Source organism: Chlorocebus sabaeus, chromosome X (assembly GCF_047675955.1).
Source record: "Chlorocebus sabaeus isolate Y175 chromosome X, mChlSab1.0.hap1, whole genome shotgun sequence".
NCBI classification, from domain to species: domain Eukaryota; kingdom Metazoa; phylum Chordata; class Mammalia; order Primates; family Cercopithecidae; genus Chlorocebus; species Chlorocebus sabaeus.
The window spans coordinates 77,459,757-77,480,390 of NC_132933.1; the positions used below are offsets into that span (position 1 = coordinate 77,459,757).

General features: G+C 38.2%; 1 protein-coding gene across 1 annotated transcript in view; it reads left to right on the forward strand.

The window, feature by feature from the left end:
- ZDHHC15 (zDHHC palmitoyltransferase 15) overlaps positions 1-19,516 on the forward strand; it is a 204,858-nt gene extending 185,342 nt beyond the window's left edge. The window contains exon 12 of the mRNA XM_037989509.2: positions 18,356-19,516. The gene's annotated coding sequence lies outside the window, so the exon portion shown is untranslated. The remainder of the gene's footprint in view (positions 1-18,355) is intronic.
- The last annotated feature ends 1,118 nt before the right edge of the window (positions 19,517-20,634 follow it).

The following is a 20,634-nucleotide window of genomic DNA, read 5'->3' on the forward strand; positions in this document are numbered from 1 at the left end:
GGATCTTTAACAAACCTGACAAAAACAAGCAAAGGGGAAAGGATTCCCTATTTAACAAATGGTGTTGGGGATAGTGGCTAGCCATATGCAGAAAACTGAAACTGAACCCCTTCTTTACACCTTATACAAAAGTTAAGATGGATTAAAGACTTAAATATAAGACATAAAACCATAAAAACCCTAGAAGAAACCTAGGCAATACCATTCAGGACATAGGCATGGGCAAGGACTTCATTTCTAAAACACCAAAAGCAATGGCAACAAAAGCCAAAATTGACAAATGGGATCTAATTAAACTAAAGCACTTCTGCACACCTAAAGAAACTATCATCAGAGTGAACAGGCAACCTACAGAATGGGAGAAAATTTTTGCAATCTATCCATCTGACAAAGGGCTAATATCCAGAATCTACAAAGAACTAAACCAAACTTACAAGAAAAAACAACCCCATCAAAAAGTGGGCAAAGGATATGAACAGACACTTCTCAAAAGAAGACATTTATGGCACCACCAAACACATGAAAAGAAGCTCATCATCACTGGTCATTACAGAAATGCAAATCAAAACCACAATGAGATACCATCTCACACCAGTTAGAATGGCAATCATTAAAAAGTCAGGAAACAACAGATGCTGGAGAGGATGTGGAGAAATAGGAATGCTTTTACACTGTTGATGGGAGTGTGAATTAGTTCAACCATTGTGGAACACAGTGTGGTGATTCCTCAAGGATCTAGAACCCGAAATACCATTTGACCCAGCAATCCCATTACTGGGTATACATCTAAAGGATTATAAATCATTCTACTATAAAGACACATACACACATATGTTTATTGCAGCACTGTTCACAATAGCAAAGACTTGGAACCAACCCAAATACCCCTTAATCATACACTGGATGAAGAAAATGTGGCATATATACACCATGGAATACTATGTAGCCATCAAAAAGGATGAGTTCATATCCTTTGCAGGGACACAGATGAAATTGGAAACCATCATTCTCAGCAAACTAACACAGGAACCAAAAATCAAACACCACATGTTCTCACTCATAATTGGGAGTTGAACAATGAGAACACATTGACACAGGGAGGGGAACATCACACACCAGGGCCTGTCGGGGGGTGGGAGGCTAGGGGAGGGATAGCATTGGGAGAAATACTTAATGTAGATGATGGGTTGATGGGTGCAGCAAACCACCATGGCACGTATATGCCTATGTAACAAACCTGCACGTTCTGTACATGTATCCCAGAACTTAAAGTATAATAAAAAATAAAATAAAAAAAAGAGAGAGAGAATTATGGGAGTTACAAGATGAGATTTGGGTGGGGACACAGAGCCAAACCATATCATTCTGCCCATGGCCCCTCCCAAATCTCATGTCTTCACATTCCAAAACCAATCTTGCCTTCCTGACAGTCCCCCAAAGTCTTCAGTCATTTCAACATTAACACATATGTCCACAAAGTCTCATCTGAGAGAAGGTATGTCCCTTCTGGCCATGAGCCTGTAATGTCAAAAGCAAGTTAGTTACCCCATAGATACAATAGGGGTACAGCCATTGGGTAAATACAGCCACTCCAAATTGGAGAAATTAGCCAAAACAAAGGGGCTACAAGCCCCATGCAAAGTCCAAAATCCAGCAGGGCAGTCAAATCTTAAAGCTCCAAAATGATATCCTTTGACTCAGTGTCTTGCATCTGGGTCACACTGATGCAAGAGGTGGGTTGCCATGGTCTTGGGCAGTTCTGCCCCTGTGGCTTTCAGAGTATAGCTGCCCTCCTGGCTGCTTTCACGGGCCAGCGTTGAGTGTCTGTGGCTTTTCCAGGTTCAAGGATGCAAGCTGTTGGTGAATCTGCCATTCTGGGGTCTGGAGGACGGTGCCCTCTTCTCACAGCTCCACTATGTGGTGCCCCAGCTGGGACTCTGCATGGGGGCTCCAACCCCACGTTTCCCTTCTGAACTGCCCTAGCAGAGATTCTCCATGAGGGCCCCACCCCTGCAGCAAACTTTTGTCTGGGCATCCAGGCATTTTCATACATCCTCTGAAATATAGGCAAAGGTTTCCAAACCTCAATTCTTGACTTCTGTGTACCTGCAGGCTCAACACCACGTGGAAGCTTCCAAGGCTTGGGGCTTCCACCCTCTGAAGCAACAGCCCAAACTGTACCTTGGCCCCTTTTAGTCACAGCTGGAGTGGCTGGGATTCAGGGTACCAAGTCCCTATACTGCACACAGCAGAGGGACCCTCGGCCTGGCCCATGAAACCATTTTTTCCTCCTAAACCTCCAGGCCTGTGATGGGAGGGGCTACTGCAAAGATCTCTGACATGCCCTGGATACATTTTCCCCATTGTCTTGGAGATTAACATTTGGCTCCTTGTTACTTACGCAAATTTCTGAAGCCAGCTTGAATTTCTTCTCAGAAATTGGGGATTTTCTTTTCTATCACATTGTTAGGCTGCAAATTTTCTGAACTGTTATGCTCTGTTTCCTATTTAAAAGTGAATGCCTATAACAGCACCCAGGTTACCTCTTGAATGCTTTGCTGCTTAGAAATTTCTTCCACCAGATACCCTAAATCATCTCTTTCAAGTTCAAAACTCCATAAATCTCTAGGGCAGGGGCAAAATGCTGCCAGTCTCTTTGCTAAAACATAACAAGGGTCACCTTTGCTCCAGTTCCCAACAAGTTCTTCATCTCCATCTGAGACCATCTCAGCCTGGATTTCATTGTCCATATCATTATCAGCATTTTGTCAAAGCCATTCAACTAGTCTCTAGTGACTTCAAAACTTTCCCACATTTTCCTGTCTTCTTCTGAGCCCTCCAAACTGTTACAACCTCTGTGTCCTACCCCCTCTAAAGTCACTTCCACATTTTCGGGTATCTTCAGCAATGCCCCACTCTACTAGTACCAATTTACTGTATCAGTCTGTTTTCATGCTGCTGATAAAGGCATACCTGAGACTGGGAAGAAAAAGAGGTTTAATAGACTTACAGTTCCACATGGCTGGAGAGGCCTCACAATCATAGTGGAAGGCAAGGAGGAGCAAGTCATGTCTTACACAAATGAGGGCAGGTAAAAAAAAGAACTTGTGCAGGGAAACTTCTGTTTATAAAACCATCACATCTCATGAGACTTATTCACTACCACGAGAACAGCATGAGAAAGACCCATGTGGTTCAATTATCTCCCACTGGGTCCCTCCCACAACATGTGGGAATTATGGGAACTACAAGATAAGATTTGTGTGGGGACACAGCGCCAAACCATACCAAACTCCCACACAGTAATAATGAGAGAATTTAACCCACTGAAAATATTAGACATATCATTAAGAGAAAATTAACAAAGATATTCAGGACCTGAACTCAGCACTGCATCACTGCATCAAATGGACCTGGTGTGTGTGTGTGTGTGTGTGTGTGTGTGTGTATACACACATACAGAATGCTCCAGCCAAAAGCAACAGAATATACATTTGAGTCAATGCCACATGTCACTTACTGTAAAACTGGTCACATTATCAGAAGCAAAACACTCCCCAGCAAATGCAAAAGATGTGAAATGTATGTGGTATCTCAAACCACAGAGCAATCAAATTTTATATTGAGACTAAGAAATTCACCCAAAACCATACAATTACATGGAAATTAAATAGCCTGCTCCTGAGTGACTTTTAGGTAAATAATGAAATTAAGGCACAAATCAAGAAGTTCTCTGAAACTAATAAGAACAAAGATACTACATACCCGAAACTTTGGGACACAGATAAGGGAGTGTTAAGAGGGAAATTTACAGCACTAAATGTCTATATCAAAAATCTAGAAAGATGTCAAATTAACAACCTAACTTCACAGCTGAACTAGAGAAGCAAGAACAAATTGACCCTGAAGCTAGCAGAAGACAAAAATTAACCAAAATCAGAGCCGAACTGAAGGAGATAGCGACATGAAAAAAACCTTCAAAAGATCAGCAACGCCAGGAATTGGTTTTCTGAAAAAAATAATAAAATAGATAGACACTGAGCTAGACTAATAAAAAAGAAAAGAGAAGATTCAAATAAACACAATCAGAAATGAAAAGGGGAATATTACCACTGACCCCACAGAAATACAAACAACCATCAGAAAATATTATTAATACCTCTATGCACACAAACTAGCAAACCTAGAAGAGACAAATAAATTTCTGGACACATACACCCTCTCAAGATTGAACCAACAAAAAATTAAATCCCTGATCAAACCAATATCAAATTCTAAAACTGAGGCAGTAATAGCATACCAACAGGAAAAAACAAAATAAAGTCCAGAACCAGATACATTCACAGCTGAATTATACCAGATGTACAAAGAAGAGCTGGTACTATTCCTACCGAAACTATACCAAAGAATTGAGGAGGACGGACTCCTCCCTAACTCATTCTATAAGGTCAGCATCATTCTGAAAACAAAATCTGGCAGACAAAAAAAAAAAAAAAAATTCAGGCCAACATACTAGAACATCAAAGCAAAAATCCTCAATAAAATATTGGCAAACCAAATCCAGCAGCACATCAAAAAGTTTATCCACCACAATCAAGTAGGCTTCATCCCTGGGATGCAAGTTTCGTTCAACATACACAAATCAATAAATGTAATTTATCTCATAAACAGCACTAATGACAAAAACCACATTATTATCTTAATAGATGTATAAAAGGCCTTCAATAAAATTCAACATCCCTTCATGTTAAAAACTCAATAAACTAGGTATTGATGGAACATACCTCAAAATAATAAGAGCCATATATGACAAACCCAGAGGCAATATCATACTAAACGAGTAAAAGCTGGAAGCATTCGCCTTGAAAACAGGCAAAAGACAACAATGCCCTTTCTCTGCTTTTACACCGTTGGTGGGAGTGTAAATTAATTCAACCATTGTGGAAGACAGTGTGGTGATTCCTCAAAAATCTAGAACCAGAAATACCATTTGACCCAGCAATCCCATTACTGGGTATATACCCAAAGGATTATAAATCATTCTACTACAAAGACACATGCACATGTATGTTTACTGCAGCACAATTTACAATAGCAAAGACTTGGAACCAAAACAAATGCCCATCAATGATAGACTGGAAAAAGAAAACGTGGAACATATACACCATGGAATACTATGCAGCCATTGAAAAGGAATGAGCTTATGTCCTTTGCAGGGACATGGATGAAGCTGGAAGCCATCATTCTCATCTAACTAACACAGGAACAAAAAACCAAACACCACATGTTCTCACTCATAGGTGGAAGTTGAACAATGAGAACACACAGACACAGGGAGTGACACATCACACACCGGGGCCTGTCAGGGGTTGGGGGACAAGTGGAGGGAGAGCATTAGCACAAATACCTAATGCATGTGGGGCTTAAAACCTAGATGATGGGTTGATAGGTACAGCAAACCACCATGGCACATGTATACCTATGTATCAAACCTGCATGTTCTGCACATGTATCCTAGAACTTAAAGTAGAATTTTTACAAAATACCCTTTCTCATCAATCCCATTTAACATACTATTAGAACACAGAAGCAGAGCATAGAAAGTTCTGGCCAGGACAGTCAAGCAACAGAAAGAAATAAAAGGCATGCAAATACAAATAGAGGAAGTCAAACTATCTCTGTTTGGAGATGACGTGATCCTATATCTAGAAAACCCCAAAGCCTCAGCCCAAAAGCTTCTCGAGCTGATAAACAACTTCAGCAAAGTCTCAGGATACAAAATCAATGTACAAGAATCACTAGCATACCAACAACAGTAAAGCCAAGAGCCAAATCAGGAACAAACTGTCATTCACAATTGCCACAAAAAGAATAAAATACCTAGGAATACAGCTTATGAGAGAGGTAAAATATCTCTACAAGGAGAACTACAGACCACTGCTCCAAGAAATCAGAGATAACACAAACAAATGGAAAATCATTTCATGTTCATGGACAGGAAGAATCAATACCATTAAAATGGCCATGCTGCCCAAAGCAATTTACAGACTCAATGTTATTAAACTACCTATTAAACTACCATTGGCATTCTAAACAGAACTAGAGGAAACTATTTTAAAATTCATATCAAACCAACAAGGAGCCAGAATAGCAAAGGCAATCCAAAGCAAAAAAGAACAAAGCTGGAGGCATCATGCTACTCAAACCTAAACTCTACTACAGGGCTACAATAACCAAAATAGCATGGTATTGGTACAAAAACAGACACATAGACCAAAGAAACAGAATACAGAAGCTGGAAATAAGACTGTACACCCAAAACTATCTGACCTTCGAGAAACTTGACAAAAGCAAGCAATAGGGAAAGAATTCCTTATTCAATAAATGGTGCTGAGATAACAGACTAGACATAGGCAGAAGATTGAAACTAGACCCCTTCCTTACACCGTATACAAAATTAGCTTAAGACGGATTAAAGACTTAAATGTAAAACCCAAAACTATAAAAACCGGGAAGACAACCTAGGCAATACAATTCAGGACATACACCCAGGCAAAGATTTCATGATGAAAATGTCAAAAGCAATTGCAACAAAAGCAAAGATAGAAAAATGAAATCTAATCAAACTAAAGAGCTTCTGCACAGCAAAAGAAACTATCAGCAGAGTAAACAGAAAACCTACAGAATGGGAGAAAATTTTTTGAAACTATGCATTTAACAAAAGCCTAATATCCAGTGTCTATAAGAACTTAAACAAATTTACAAGGAAAAAAACAACTCCATTAAAAAGTGGGCAAAGGACATGAACAGACACTTTTCAAAAGAAGACATACATCCAACCAACAATTATATGAAAAAAAGCTCAACATCACTGATCATTAGAGAAATGCAAAGCAAAACCACAATGAGATACCATCTCACACCAGTCAGAATGGCTGTTATTAAAATATCAGAATATAACAAATGCTGGGGAGGTTATGGAATAAAAGGAATGCTTACACACCATTGGTGGGAATGTAAATTATTTCAGCAATTGTGGAAGACCATGTGGTGATTCCTCAAAGACCTAAAGACAAAAATACCATTCAACCTAGCAATCCCATTACTGGGTATATACCCAAAGGAATATAAATCATTCTATTATAAAGACACATGCACATGTATGTTCATTGCAGCACTATTCACAATAGCAAAGAAATGGAATCAACCTAACTGCCCATCAATAACAGAATAAATAAAGAAAATGTGGTACATATGCACCATGGAATACTATGTAGCCATAAGAAATAATGAGATCATATCCTTTGCAGAGATGTGGATGGAACTAAAGGCCATTATCCTTAGCAAACTAACACAGGAGTAGAAAACCAAATAACTCATGTTCTCACTTTTAAGTGGGAGCTAAATGATGAGAATACATGGACACGTAGAGGGGAACAACAAACACTGGGGCCTTTCAGAAGGTGGAGGGTGGGAAGAAGGAGAGGATTAGGATAAATAACTAATGGGTACTAGGCTTAATACGTGGGTGATGAAATAATCTGTACAACAAACTTCTATGACATAAGTTTACCTAAGTAACAAACCTACACTTGTACCCTGAACTTAAAATAAAAGTTAAAAAAAGTACATATATACAATGCACTACTATTAAGCCATGAAAATCAATGAGATCTAGTCATTTGCAACAACATGTATGGAACTGGAGGTCATTATGTCAAATTAAATGAGCCAGGCACAGAAAGACAAACTTTGTATGTTCTCACTTATTTCTGGGATCTAAAATCAATAGAGTTGTACCATGGAGATAGGGAGTAAAAGGTCAGTTACTAGAGGCTGGGAAAGGGAGTGGGGCTGGTGAGGGGATTTGATGATGTTTAATGGGTGTAAAATTGTAGTCAGAAAGAATGAATAAGACCTACTATTTGATAGCACGACAAGGTGACTACAGTCAATAATTACTTTAGTGTACATTCTTAAATATCTAAAAGAGTATAACTGGATTGTTTGTAACACAAAAGATAAATGGTTAAGGGGGTGGATACCCCATTCTCCATGATGTGATTATTATGCATCACACACCTATATCAAAACACCTCATGTACCCCATAAACGTATATACCTACTATGTACTCACAAAAATTACAAATTAAAATTTTGTATAAAAAATATGATATAGCTGGTCGGTCATAAACACAGGTAAAACCACTTGGGTATGCCACTGGCATGTGAAGTAAGGCAGTCTTGTGAGACTGAGCACTTAACCTGTGAGATCTGACATTATCTCCAGGTTGATAGTGTTAGAATTGAATTGAACTGATGTGTGTGCTGGTATATGCTGGATAACTGATTGCTTGGTGTGTGGAGAGAAATTCCTACACATCTGGTATCATAAATGTTGTGTTAAGTGTGTGAGAGTAGAAAAAATACTGGCTTTTCCTATCTCTAATAGAATATTTAGCAGATTCTGGTAAGTTGAGATGTACAGGGAGAGTCTAAAGTAACCCATAAGAAACTAATAAAAATGTAGTAAAAATAGAATAATTAAATTGTAACATTATAAAATATTCACTTAATGCAAAAGAAAGTAGAAAAAAGGGAACAGAGGAACAAGAAAGGCGCAACATATGCAGAAAAGAAAAAGCAAAATTGCAGACACAAATCCAACTATATTAACAATATTAAATGTAAATAGATTAAGCAATCCAATCAAAAGTCAGAGATTGCACGAATGGATGAAATAATATCCAACTGTATCTTATCTAAGGAGAGATACTTTAGGTTCAAAGATAAAAGTGGATAGAAAGTATAACGATGGAAAAAGGTATATCATACAAAGATAAACCATAAGAAAACTGGAGAGACTATACTATTATAAGCCAAAGTAGTTTAAACAAAATGTGTTAATAGAGATAAAGAGGTATATTTTATAATGATACTCAATGGTGAGAGTCTGAATTGTTTTTCCTAAGACCTGTAACAGTACAAGACTGTTTGCTTTCACCAATTTTATTAAACATTGTAATGGATGTTCTAGCTACAGCAATTAGAAAAGAAATAGAAAGCATCCAAATTGGAAAGGAAGAAGTAAAACTATCTCTATATGCTAATGACATGATATTATATGTGGAAAATCCTAAAGAATACACACATCTAAAAAAAATAGTTAAAGCTAATAAATGAATTCAGCAAAGTTGCAGGATACACAATTAACACACAAAACCTCTGTACATCTATATTAGCAATAAGCAATACAAAATGAAGAAAACAATTCCATTTACAATAGCATCAAAAAGAAGAAAATATTTAGGAATAAATTTAACAAAGGAGGTGCAAGGCTTGTACACTGAAAACTACAAAACATTATTGAAATAAGTTAAAGAAGACCTAAATAAAAAGGCATTCCATGTTTATAGACTGAAAGACTTACTATTAAGATGTCAATACTACCCAAAATGACTTACAGATTCAATGCAATCCCTATCAAATTCCAAATGACCCATTTCGTAGAAATTGAAACGTTAATCCTAAAATTAATAACAAATTTCAAGGCCCAAATAGCCAAAACAATCCTGATAAAGAAAAACAAAGTAGGAGGACTCGTAGCCCCTGATTTAAAAACTTACTACAAAACTACAGCAATCAAAACTGGCATAACAATAGAGACATAGAGCAATAAAATAGAATTGAGAATCCAGCAATAAACCCTTACATTTGTGGACAACTGATTCTTGTCAAGGATGCCAAGACAATTTAATGGAGAATGAATGGTCTTTTCAACAACTGGTGCTGGAACAACCAAATAACCACAGGCAAAAGAGTAAAGTCACTGTCTTTCCTCATATCATACATGAAAATTAAATGAAATTGATGAAATATTACATGATTCCATTTATACCAAATGTTCAGAATAGCCAAATCCATAAAGATAGCAGATTAGTAGGTTAAGAGTAATTTACATTGGTATACTCTGCCTGCCCTCACTCCAAGAATGGTTCAAAATAAGTTGTACCCTGTAGTGCAGTTCACAGAAATAGGAATCATTGTGAATTACACTCATACCTGCCATGAGAAAGAGATGGTACATAACAGTAAACAATGGAACATTTCAGTAAAATCATGACAATATGAATAGTTTTGTCCTCATATGTTATGGGCTGAATTGTGTCCCTGCCCAAAATTCCTGTGTTGAAGCCCTAACTCCCAGTACCTCAGGATGTTACTATATTTGGAGATAGGGCCTTTAAAGAGTCAATTTAGTAAAAATGAGGCCTTTAGGATGGGCCCTAACCCAATCTGACTGGTGTCCTTATATGAAGAGAACATTTGGATACACAAAGAGAAACCAGAGTCACATACACAGAGGAAAGATCCTGTAAGGACAAGCAAGAAGGTGGGTACCTGAAGCCAAAGAGAGATGTCAGAAGACACTAAGCCTGTCAACACCTTAATATTGGACTTCTAGCCTCCAGAACTGTGAGAAAATAAATTTCTGCTGTTAAAGCCACCCAGTCTGTGTTAAAGCCATCAGTTACCATCTTACTTGGAACCTGGAAATAAAGGAATCCTGGTCCCTTGTGATGACACCTGTCCCTAAGAACATGTGCTAAGTGGCCAAGAGCCAATTATGTTGGGTAAGGTATAATAACTCTTACTGACTTGTGGAATGAAACAGAACTGTATTACTACCATTGCATGATACGGTATAACATTAGCATTGCTGGTAAGATTACATTACCTTATGTTAATAGGTCATATAATACAAATAATGGTAATTTTATATATTGTGAAATTTAATTAAAGCCTCCTCAGGATGTAATATCAGTGAAAAATTATTGGCTTGAGGAGGAACTAGATCTAGTTAACCACCAGCTAATTAATATGCTAAATAACTCTAGGTAAGTTTATCATAAAGCATAAATATCATTAGACCAAGGGAAGAAGCAATCAAATTACTACAAAAATATGAAGAAAATATGAAGATGTATACAATGGCTTTATGGGTGGATTAATTGCTTCTTCAGGTCTGTATCTTGCACCAGCTCCTCCAAATGTTGGACATTCTCATGCTAACATTATTAATATATCTATTATAAAATACAATAGTTTTCCTTTAAGAGAGTCTGAGCCTAGGGCCAGGAAGGTAGACTGTACAGGAAACAGTTGACTCAGCAGGTCTGAGTTGCTCAAACTTGTATATTTTCAGAAGGGTCTATTGTCATGAATGGTCCTTGTCCAGCTACTGGGCATTGAGATCTTGGAATGTTCTAACTAATAAGGTTATTTTGCATACTTGGAACTTTTACCCACAGTGTACAAATTTGTCTATATATCTGTGAGGGCCACTGCTTGTGCAGCATGTGGAAGACAGAGTATAGACCAGCCTGACATAGCCCACACCTGCCTTTACCCCTCCACCCTCACTGGTAGCTTGACACAAAACACAGAAACTTTTAGGAGCTCTATGGTCCCACCATTGCCTGAGACACCAAAGTACCTCCCCTGGGTAATATAAAGCAAGCACAAATCCCACCTCTACCACCACAGCTGGTGCTCTCTTGCAAGCGCCATCTCTTGGCTGGAGGCCAACCAATACAGTCCACTACAACATCTCCACATAGAATAACCATGTCTAGAAAGGAAAAAACTTGTGTGTGACCTCAGTTATCACCACTGCCTGCAGCACCCCGGCTAACCAGGAGGTCCTGAGTCTGTCTACATGATCAGATCATTACTACTGCAACTGGCATTACAGAAAGCCGTCATACTAAGGCTATTTATAACCGAGGAATCTCAAAGAGTCGACATCACTCCCCTGCTGCCCCCATCAGTGCTGGTGTTGATACCCACTGCTGGGAGACTTGAAGACAGGCCATATCACTGGATCCCTTGCAGACATTCCCCAGCACCAGCCTGGAATGTGCCAGCTCCAATGGGCAGCTAAACCTAGAGAAGCAGCAGCATTCAGAGTAGTCTGGCTCTCAGGGACTCCTACTCCTAGGGGAAGTGGCAGTGTACCACATCAAGGGAGCTCGCTTGTAGAACAACAACAACAAAAAAAAATCCAGATGGAAGGCCTTGCATTCCAGAAATTTCTACTTTTGGGAAGTTTCCTTCAGCAGAGGCACAGGTATGGTGCCGGGCTCAGCAGGGAAAGTCTGTGGCTCTACCTTAACAGGCAGGCAGCCCTGGTGCTTGTGAAGGGTCTTGGAGAAGGGGACTTCTTTTCCCACTCATCCACCATTGAAGACAAAGCCTGGGCTTCCATCATGGGAGCTCAGCATGGGTGCATCTGTAGACAGCTTTTCTGGAACACTTCAAGGTGACTGTATCCCCACAGAAATAGTGCCCTCCAGGTTCGGGCTTACATGAGAAGTAGAGTCACAATACTTCTCTACTTGGAATATCAATATTCTTGTAGATAAAAACAGGTACCTTTCTGATCTGAATAGCTGAAACACTGAGTCAGGAGTGTGACTGGCAATGGGATTGCTTTGTGGCTGGCCTGGCAGGGGAGCTGACATGGCTCCCACCCTTCCCCCGATAAGACCTTAGTGCATTACACTGAGAGCTCCTCCAGCCACTGTTTTCAAGGCTGGGACCTCTTCCTACCATGAGGTATTCTATTTATCCACCTGTTTTAGCCACAGCCAGTTTCTATCTGAGGACGCCCCCTCTACTGACCTAAAGCATAAACTATTCAACCCCATAAATAAAATACAGAAGAAAAATAAATACATAAAAAAGTACAGGCTACAGGGGAAAGAGACAAGTTTCAAAAGATACCTCTGCCACTCCAACCCCACAGGAAACAGTGAACTTACTCATATAACAAGCACATTGCTACTAAAACAAGCATCTGGGAAAGTTAACATACAAAGACTCTATATAACCAAGGAACTCATACAGTCTTCAGCCTTGAAAGCACCAAGAACTGAATAGGCTACAATAAACTGTAATCATTAAACTCAAATCCTTAAGGGAGGAAAGAAATTTTTAAAACACAGCTGAATAAAAAATCAATTCAAGAATAATCAGAAGAAATAGTCTAGCCAAATGAGAAGAAACCAAAAAAGTAATTTTAGCAATGTGACAAAATAGAGTTCTATAACATCCTAAAAAATTCACACTAACTCTCCAAGAATGGATACAAACCAAGAAGAAATCATTGAAAAAACAGATAAAAAATCCAAAAGGTTGATTGTTAAGCTACTCAAGGAGATACAAAAGAAATGTAAAAAACAATATGAAGAAATGTTAAAAAAAATTCAGAATATGAATGAAAAATTTTCTAAAAGACGGATATTTTAAAGAAAAAACAATCAGAACTTTTGCAAATGAATGACACATTTAGGGAATTACAAAATGTAGTGGAAAGTTTTAAGAATACATCAGACCTGGTAGAAGAATGAATTTCAGAGTTCAAAGACAAGGCTTTTGAATTAACTCAATCAGACAGTTTTTTTAAATATCAAAATAAATGAACAAAGTCTCCAAAAAACATGGGATTGTGTAAAAGGGCCAAACCTAAAAAGGAATGGTGTTCCTGAGGGAGAAGAGAAAGCAAAAAGTTTGGAAAACTTATTTTAGGGAATAACTGAGGAAAAGCTCTTTGATAGAGATTTAGATATCCAAACACAAGAAACCTGAGAGAAATCCTGAGAGATTCATTGCAAAAAGGATATCACCAAAGCCAATAGTCATTAGGCTTTCTAAACTCAAAGAGAAGTGAGATAAAAGCATCAGGTAACCTAAGAAGGAAAACCATCAGACTAACAGCAGGCTTCTAAGCAGAAACTTTATAAGCCAGAAGGGATTGGGGTCCTATCTTTAGCCTCCTTAAACAGAATGACTATCAGCCAAGAATTTTGTATCCAGCAAAACTAAGTCTCATAAATGGAAGATAAACAGTCTTTTTCTGACAAACAAATGCTGAGAGAATTTATGACTAGCAGACCAGCTCTACAAGAAATGCTAAAATTAGCTCTAAATCTTGAAACAGAAGGTCAATATGCAACAAAATAGAACCTCTTGAAAGCATAAAACTCACAGGGCCTATGAAACAATAACACAATGAAGAAAACGAAATATAGGTATCAACTAATATGATGAATAGAACAGCACCTCACACTCCAACATTAACCTTGAATATAAATGGCCTAAATGCTCCACTTAAAAGATACAGATTGGCAGAATAGAGTTTAAAAATCACAAACCAAATGTATGCTATCTTCAAGAGACTTGCCTAATATGTAAGGACTCATGTAGACTCAAGGTACAAGGGATAGAATATATACTCAATGCAAATGGAAACCAAAAGAAAGCAGGAGTACCTATTTTTATATCAGAAAAACCAAATTTTAAAGCAACAACAATAAAAAAAATACAAAGAAAGTCATCATAAAATGATAAAGGGATTGATCCCACAAAAAAAAAATTACAATCCTAAATATACATGCACCTAACTCTGGAGCTCCCAGATTCATAAAACAATTACTACTAGTCCTAAGAAAAGACATAGACAGCAACACAATAATAGTGGGGAACTTCAGCACTCCACTGACAGCACTGGACAGATCATCAAGGCAGAAAGTCAACAAAGAAACACTGAATTTAAGCTGTACTCCAGAACAAACAGACCTAACAGATATTTACAGAACTTCTACCCAAGAACAAAAGAATATACTTTCTCTTCATCAGCACATAAAACATTGTCCAAATAGAGCATATAATAGGCCACAAGTCTCAAAAAATTTTTAATAAATTGAAATCATACCCAGTAACTTTTCAGGCCACAGTGGAATAAAACATAATAATGACAAAACTTATTAAAATCCCTGAGTTACAGCAAAAGCAGTGCTAAGAGGAAAGTCTATAGCACTAAATGCCTACATTAAAAAGTCTGAAACATCACAAATTGACAACCTAAGGTCACACCTCAAGGAACTAGAAAAACAAGAACAAACCAAACTAAAAGCCAGCAGAAGAAAAGAAATAACAAAGATCAGAACACAACTAAATGACACTGAAACAAAAATAAAATGATCTCAAAAAGATCAATGAAACAAAGACATGATTCTTTGGAAAGATTAAAAAAAATTGATAGAGCATTAGGTAAATTAACCAAGAAAAGAAGAGAGAAGATACAAATAAGCTCAATTAGAAATGAAAATGGAGACATCAAAACTGACACCACAGAAATACAAAAGATCATCTGAAACTACTGTGAACACCTGTACGCATACAACTAGAAAATCTAGAGGAAATGAATAAATTCCTTGAAACATATGGCCTTCCTAAATTAAATCAGGAAGAAATATATACCCTGAACAGACCAATAACAAGCAGCAAGACTGAATCAGTAAGTTAAAAATTGCCAAAAATAAAGCCCAGTTCCAGATGATTCACAGCTGAATTATACCAGACATTGAAAGAATAATTGGTACCAATCCTACTGAAACTATTACAAAAGATTAACAGGGAAATTTCCCTAACTCATTTGATGAAACCAGTATCACCCTGATATGAAAAACATTAAAGGACATAAAAACAAACAAAAAAAAAATGACAGACCAATATCCCTGATGAACACAGATGCAAACAACCTCACAAAAATACTAGCAAACCAAATCTAACAGCACCCCAAAAAAGATAATAAACCATGATAAAGTGGGTTTCATCCTAGGGATGCAGGAATGGTTTAACACAAGTCAGTCAATAAATGTGATACATCACATAAACAGAATTAAAACAAAAACCATATGATCATCTCAACAGGTTCAGAGAAAGCATTCAATAAAATCCAGCATACCTTTATGATAAAAATCCTTAACAAACTAAGCATAGAAGGGACATACCTCAAAATAATAAAAGCCATATATGACAAACCTACAGACCTTATCATAGTGAATCAGGAAAAGTTGAAAGCATTCCCGCTGAGACTGGAAGAAGTCAAGGATGGCCACTTTTACTACCTCTATTTAACATAATACTGGAATTCATTGCCAGAGCAATCAGGCAAGAGAAAGAAATAAAGGGTATTCAAATTGGAAAAGAAGGAGTCAAAATATTGCTGTTTGCCAAAGATAGGATTTTGTACCTAGAAATCCCTAAAGACTCCTCCAAAATACAACTATATTTGATAAACAAACTCAGTAAAGTCTCAAGTTACAAAATCAGTGTACACAAATCAGTAGCCCTGCTATAACCAATGACCAAGTTGAGAAGGAAATCAGGAACTCAATCCCTGTTACAATAGCTAAATAAATAAATTAATAAATAATAAATAAATAAACTAGGAATATACTTAACCAATGAGGTAAAATATCTCTACAATGACATCTACAAAAGTACTAAAAGAAATCGTAGATGTCACAAATGAAAACACATCCCATGCTCATCGATTGAAAGAATTAATATTGTGAAAATGAGAATACAGCCCAAAGCAATCTACAGATTCAATGTAATTCCTATCAAAATCCCAACATTATTTTTTAAAGATTTAAAAAGTTAATCCTAAAATTCATAGGGAACCACAAAAGAGTACAAATAGCCAAAGCAATTCTAAGCAAAAATAGCCAATCTGCAGTCATCACATTACCTAACTTCAAATTATACTACAAGACTATAGTTACTAAAACATCATAGTACTGGCATAAAAGTAGATACAGAAATGAAACAGAATAGAGAACCCAGAAATAAAGCCAAACACCTACAACCTACAGATCTCCAACAAAGCATACAAAAACATAAATTGAGAAAAAGACACTATTTAATAAATTGTGCTGGGTTAACTGGATATCCACATGTAGAAGAATGACACTGGATCCCTATATCTCACCTTATATAAAAATCAACTCAAGATGGATCAAATACTTAAATCTAAGATGTGAAAACATTAAAATTCCAGGAGAAAACCTATGAAAAACTCTTCTGGACATTGGCCCAGGCAAAGAATTTATGAATATGTGCCGAGACTAGCTTGGTCGGGGAGACCCTAACCCAGTGGCACTAGAGGAATTAAAGACACACACAGAGAAATATAGAGTGTGGAGTGGGAAATCAGGGGTCCTTATGGGAAATAAAGAATGGGCCGAGGTAAAGGGATGGGCTCTGGCTAATTATCTGCAGCATGAACATGTCCTTAAGGCACAAATTACTCATGCTTTTGTTTGTGGTTTAAGAATGCCTTAAGTAGTTTTCTGCCATGGGTGGGCCAGGTGTTCCTTGCCCTCATTCCGGTAAACCCACAACCTTCCAGCGTGGGTGTCAAGGCCATCAAGAGCATGTCACAGTGCTGCAGAGATTTTGTTTATGGCTAGTTTTGGGACCAGTTTATGGGCAGATTTTGGGGCCTGTTCCCAACGTGTCCCCTTTCTTTGTTTTGCAAAGTGATAAAAGCAAAGGCAGCTTTCTCATGGTGAGCTACTTCTCCCAGGAATCAGGATCTGCATCTGCAGACTATATAAAAACAAACAACACAAATTAAAAGCACAATTATCATTGAAATCACAGAGCTTCTAAGTGTTGTTATCCATTTTAATGGGTTAGTAGCTGCCAATCTGTCTGCAGCTACTTCAAGCACTCCAGTTCCTGGCATTAAGGTCAGGTGTGCCTGGGATGCTTTAAATATTTGTTGTTTGTTGTTGGGTTTTTTTTTTTTTTTTTTTTTTTGGCAATATCCAAAGACAAGTTTGCAGAGTGTCCTTCTAGATGCTTTTTTATTCTTTCCCAAATTTTGATTTTATTAAAAGCTATTAATAGTTTCCACAGATTCTTATGTTTAGCTCTTACAATGGGCTATATCATTTGAGGTTGAGGTGCCACTATACCGCCATGGTTCTAGATAATAGGAACTCTTGCTGTACTTTGTACCATTTGTACCATCTGACCATTTTGTTCAGACCAGCTGAACACAGTGTGGCTGTGACACACAGACTGAGAAATGCAATTCAAGCTAAACACCCCCTTAGGGGACCGATCAATAATGATTCCATAGGAATCATTGCGCAGCATCTCTGCCTGTTCTGCAATGCAATCTTCCTAAACAAGTATGTTCATTTTTTCTGGCCAAGTTCAAATTTGTTTACAAATAGGCTTTTGAGGGCGGTATGCCTCAATTATAGGAGCAGATTTATTACGGTAAATATTGAGACCAGAAAGCATGTGTAACTGTGTCATAGAGTAATCACATCCAGGCATTATTGCCAGCCAAGATTGATAAATATGCCCAATATGTATAATTGATCTCTGTGTCAGCCCTTGTTGAAGGAATACTCATGGCAGTGGTGATATGATATGCTATCATAGCTACCATTAAATTACTCATTGTGACTGGTTGTCCCACTTTCCTCAGGTTTTCTTCCACCATCTCTGACAGCTTCTTGATCTGTCCCAAGGTGGATGGCTGTGTTCGACGGGTGTTGTTCATGACAGTTGGGGTCCTCATCAGCGTCAGTCTCGACATGACTGCAACCGGGAGGTTCTCAGGATCCTCTTGGAATCTCTTCCTTGGCATCTGGCTCATGATAAGCTTTCAGGTTTCTTGATGGTATCCAAATCGGCTGTTGATTTTGGCCTGGAGAAACACAAGCATAACCTCTACCCCAAGTTATTATTTTACCTATTTCCCAACTTTTTGTTATTGGATCTCTCTACTAAACCAGTTGTTCTGCTTTTGTCTTTGCAGCTGGTTTCTGTAGATGCTGTTCAGCTGCTGATAACATCTGGCCTTTAGGGAGGCTCAAAAAATTTAAAGCTAACAATGTTAGATTCAATTATATATGGGCTGTCCTGTAATCCCTGTTTCTCCCCCTTGTTTGTTTTTGTCATCAGTTGTTCATCTGTATGAAATCATAACTGAGCATTGTAATAAATCTCTTCCCCATAAATCTATAGGTACAGAAGTTATAATTAGCTGAATAGTCCCAGGTTGTTCATCGGGCCCTTCACAAGGCAAAATATAACTACTTGGATATACTTCAGGGGCTTTACCAACTCCAACTATGTTAAATTGAGTGGGTTGATGAACTGGCCATGTGGACGGCCAGTGCTGTAGAGAAATAATTGAAATGTCTGCTCCTGTATTTACCAAACCTTTAAATTTCTTTCCCTGAATAGTTATTTCACAGGTAGGACATTTATCAGTAATTTGATTCACCCAATAAGCTGCTCTGCCTTGTTTATTTGTGCTTCCAAATCCTCCTGTTCATTTAATTTCACTTCTCCCCATTTCCACATACGGCACAATCAGGAGCTGTGCTATATGCTCCCCTGGCTCTGCTTTCCAGGGAACAGAAGTAGATATACAATCTGAATTTCCCCATTGTAATCTGAATCAATGACTCCTGTTTGTATTTGTACCCCTTTTAAATTTAAACTAGACCTTCCTAGAAGTAATCCCATCGTCCCTGCTAGCAAAGGTCCACAGACCCCTGTTGGAACTTTTTGTGGGAGTCCCAGGAAGAACGCTCACAGCTTTTTTTGCAGCATAAATCTACTGCGGCACTACTGGCTGTGGCAGGGGACAGACATTGTACAGGGGTGAGGGAATGGCCTGAGCCAGAAATGTCCCAGTTTGGAATGGGGTCTGGGATGGGCCCCTCATGGCGTTTCCCAGTTTTAAAAGGAAAAGGCTCAAATGTAAGTATATTTCCCTGTTGATCTGGGTGGTATATTCTAACAGGGAACTGCCAAGCCTCTAAATCACCCCTCATCTAGTTTGCTGAATTCCTGCCTGAATAGAACTGAGAGTGGTTGCTCAAGGCGCTGCTTGAACAGTCACTGGGGAAACTATTTTCACCCAGTATCCTCCAGAAAAGAAAGGTCTGCAGGGCCAGACCACTCTTTTTCTTCAAAATAAGGAGGGGTTGGAGAAGGGTAAGGATGAACCTCTCCCTCCTTTGCCGCTTTAGCTGGCAAACAAACCTGCTCTGTCACCTCTTCTGCTACTCGTTATACTTTCCTTCCTCCTCATCATTAGTGTGAAAAGGTTCCAAGGTGGAACGAACCAGAGTCCACACTTGTCCCATTGTTACCCTGGTGCTTCCAAGCTCCCCTATTTCTATAGATTATAGATTAACTAAAAGTATTCCTTATGGGAAATAAAGGGATGGGCCGAGGTAAAGGGATGGGCTCTGGCTAGTTATCTGCAGCATGAACATGTCCTTAATTAAGGTACAGATTGCTCATGCTATTGTTTGTGGTTTAAGAATGCCTTAAGTGGTTTTCTGCCCTAGGTGGGCCAGGTGTTCCTTGCCCTCATTCCAGTAAACTGACAACCTTCCAGCGTGGGTGTCAAGGCCATCACGAGCATGTCACAGTGCTGCAGAGATTTTGCTTATGGCCAGTTTGGGGGCCAGTTTATGGCCAGATTTTGCAGCCTGTTCCCAACAAATATGGCCTCAAAAGAAAATGCAACAAAAACAAAAATAAATAAATGGGACCTAATTAAACTAAAGTTTCTGCACAGCAAAAGAAATAGAGTACACAGACAATGAACAGAATGAAAGAAAATATTTGCAAACTATGCATCCAACAAAGGTCCAATATCCAGAATATACAAGGAACTCAAACAAATCAACAAAAAAAAAGTCCCATCAAAAAGTGGGCATATGACATGAATAGACATTTTTC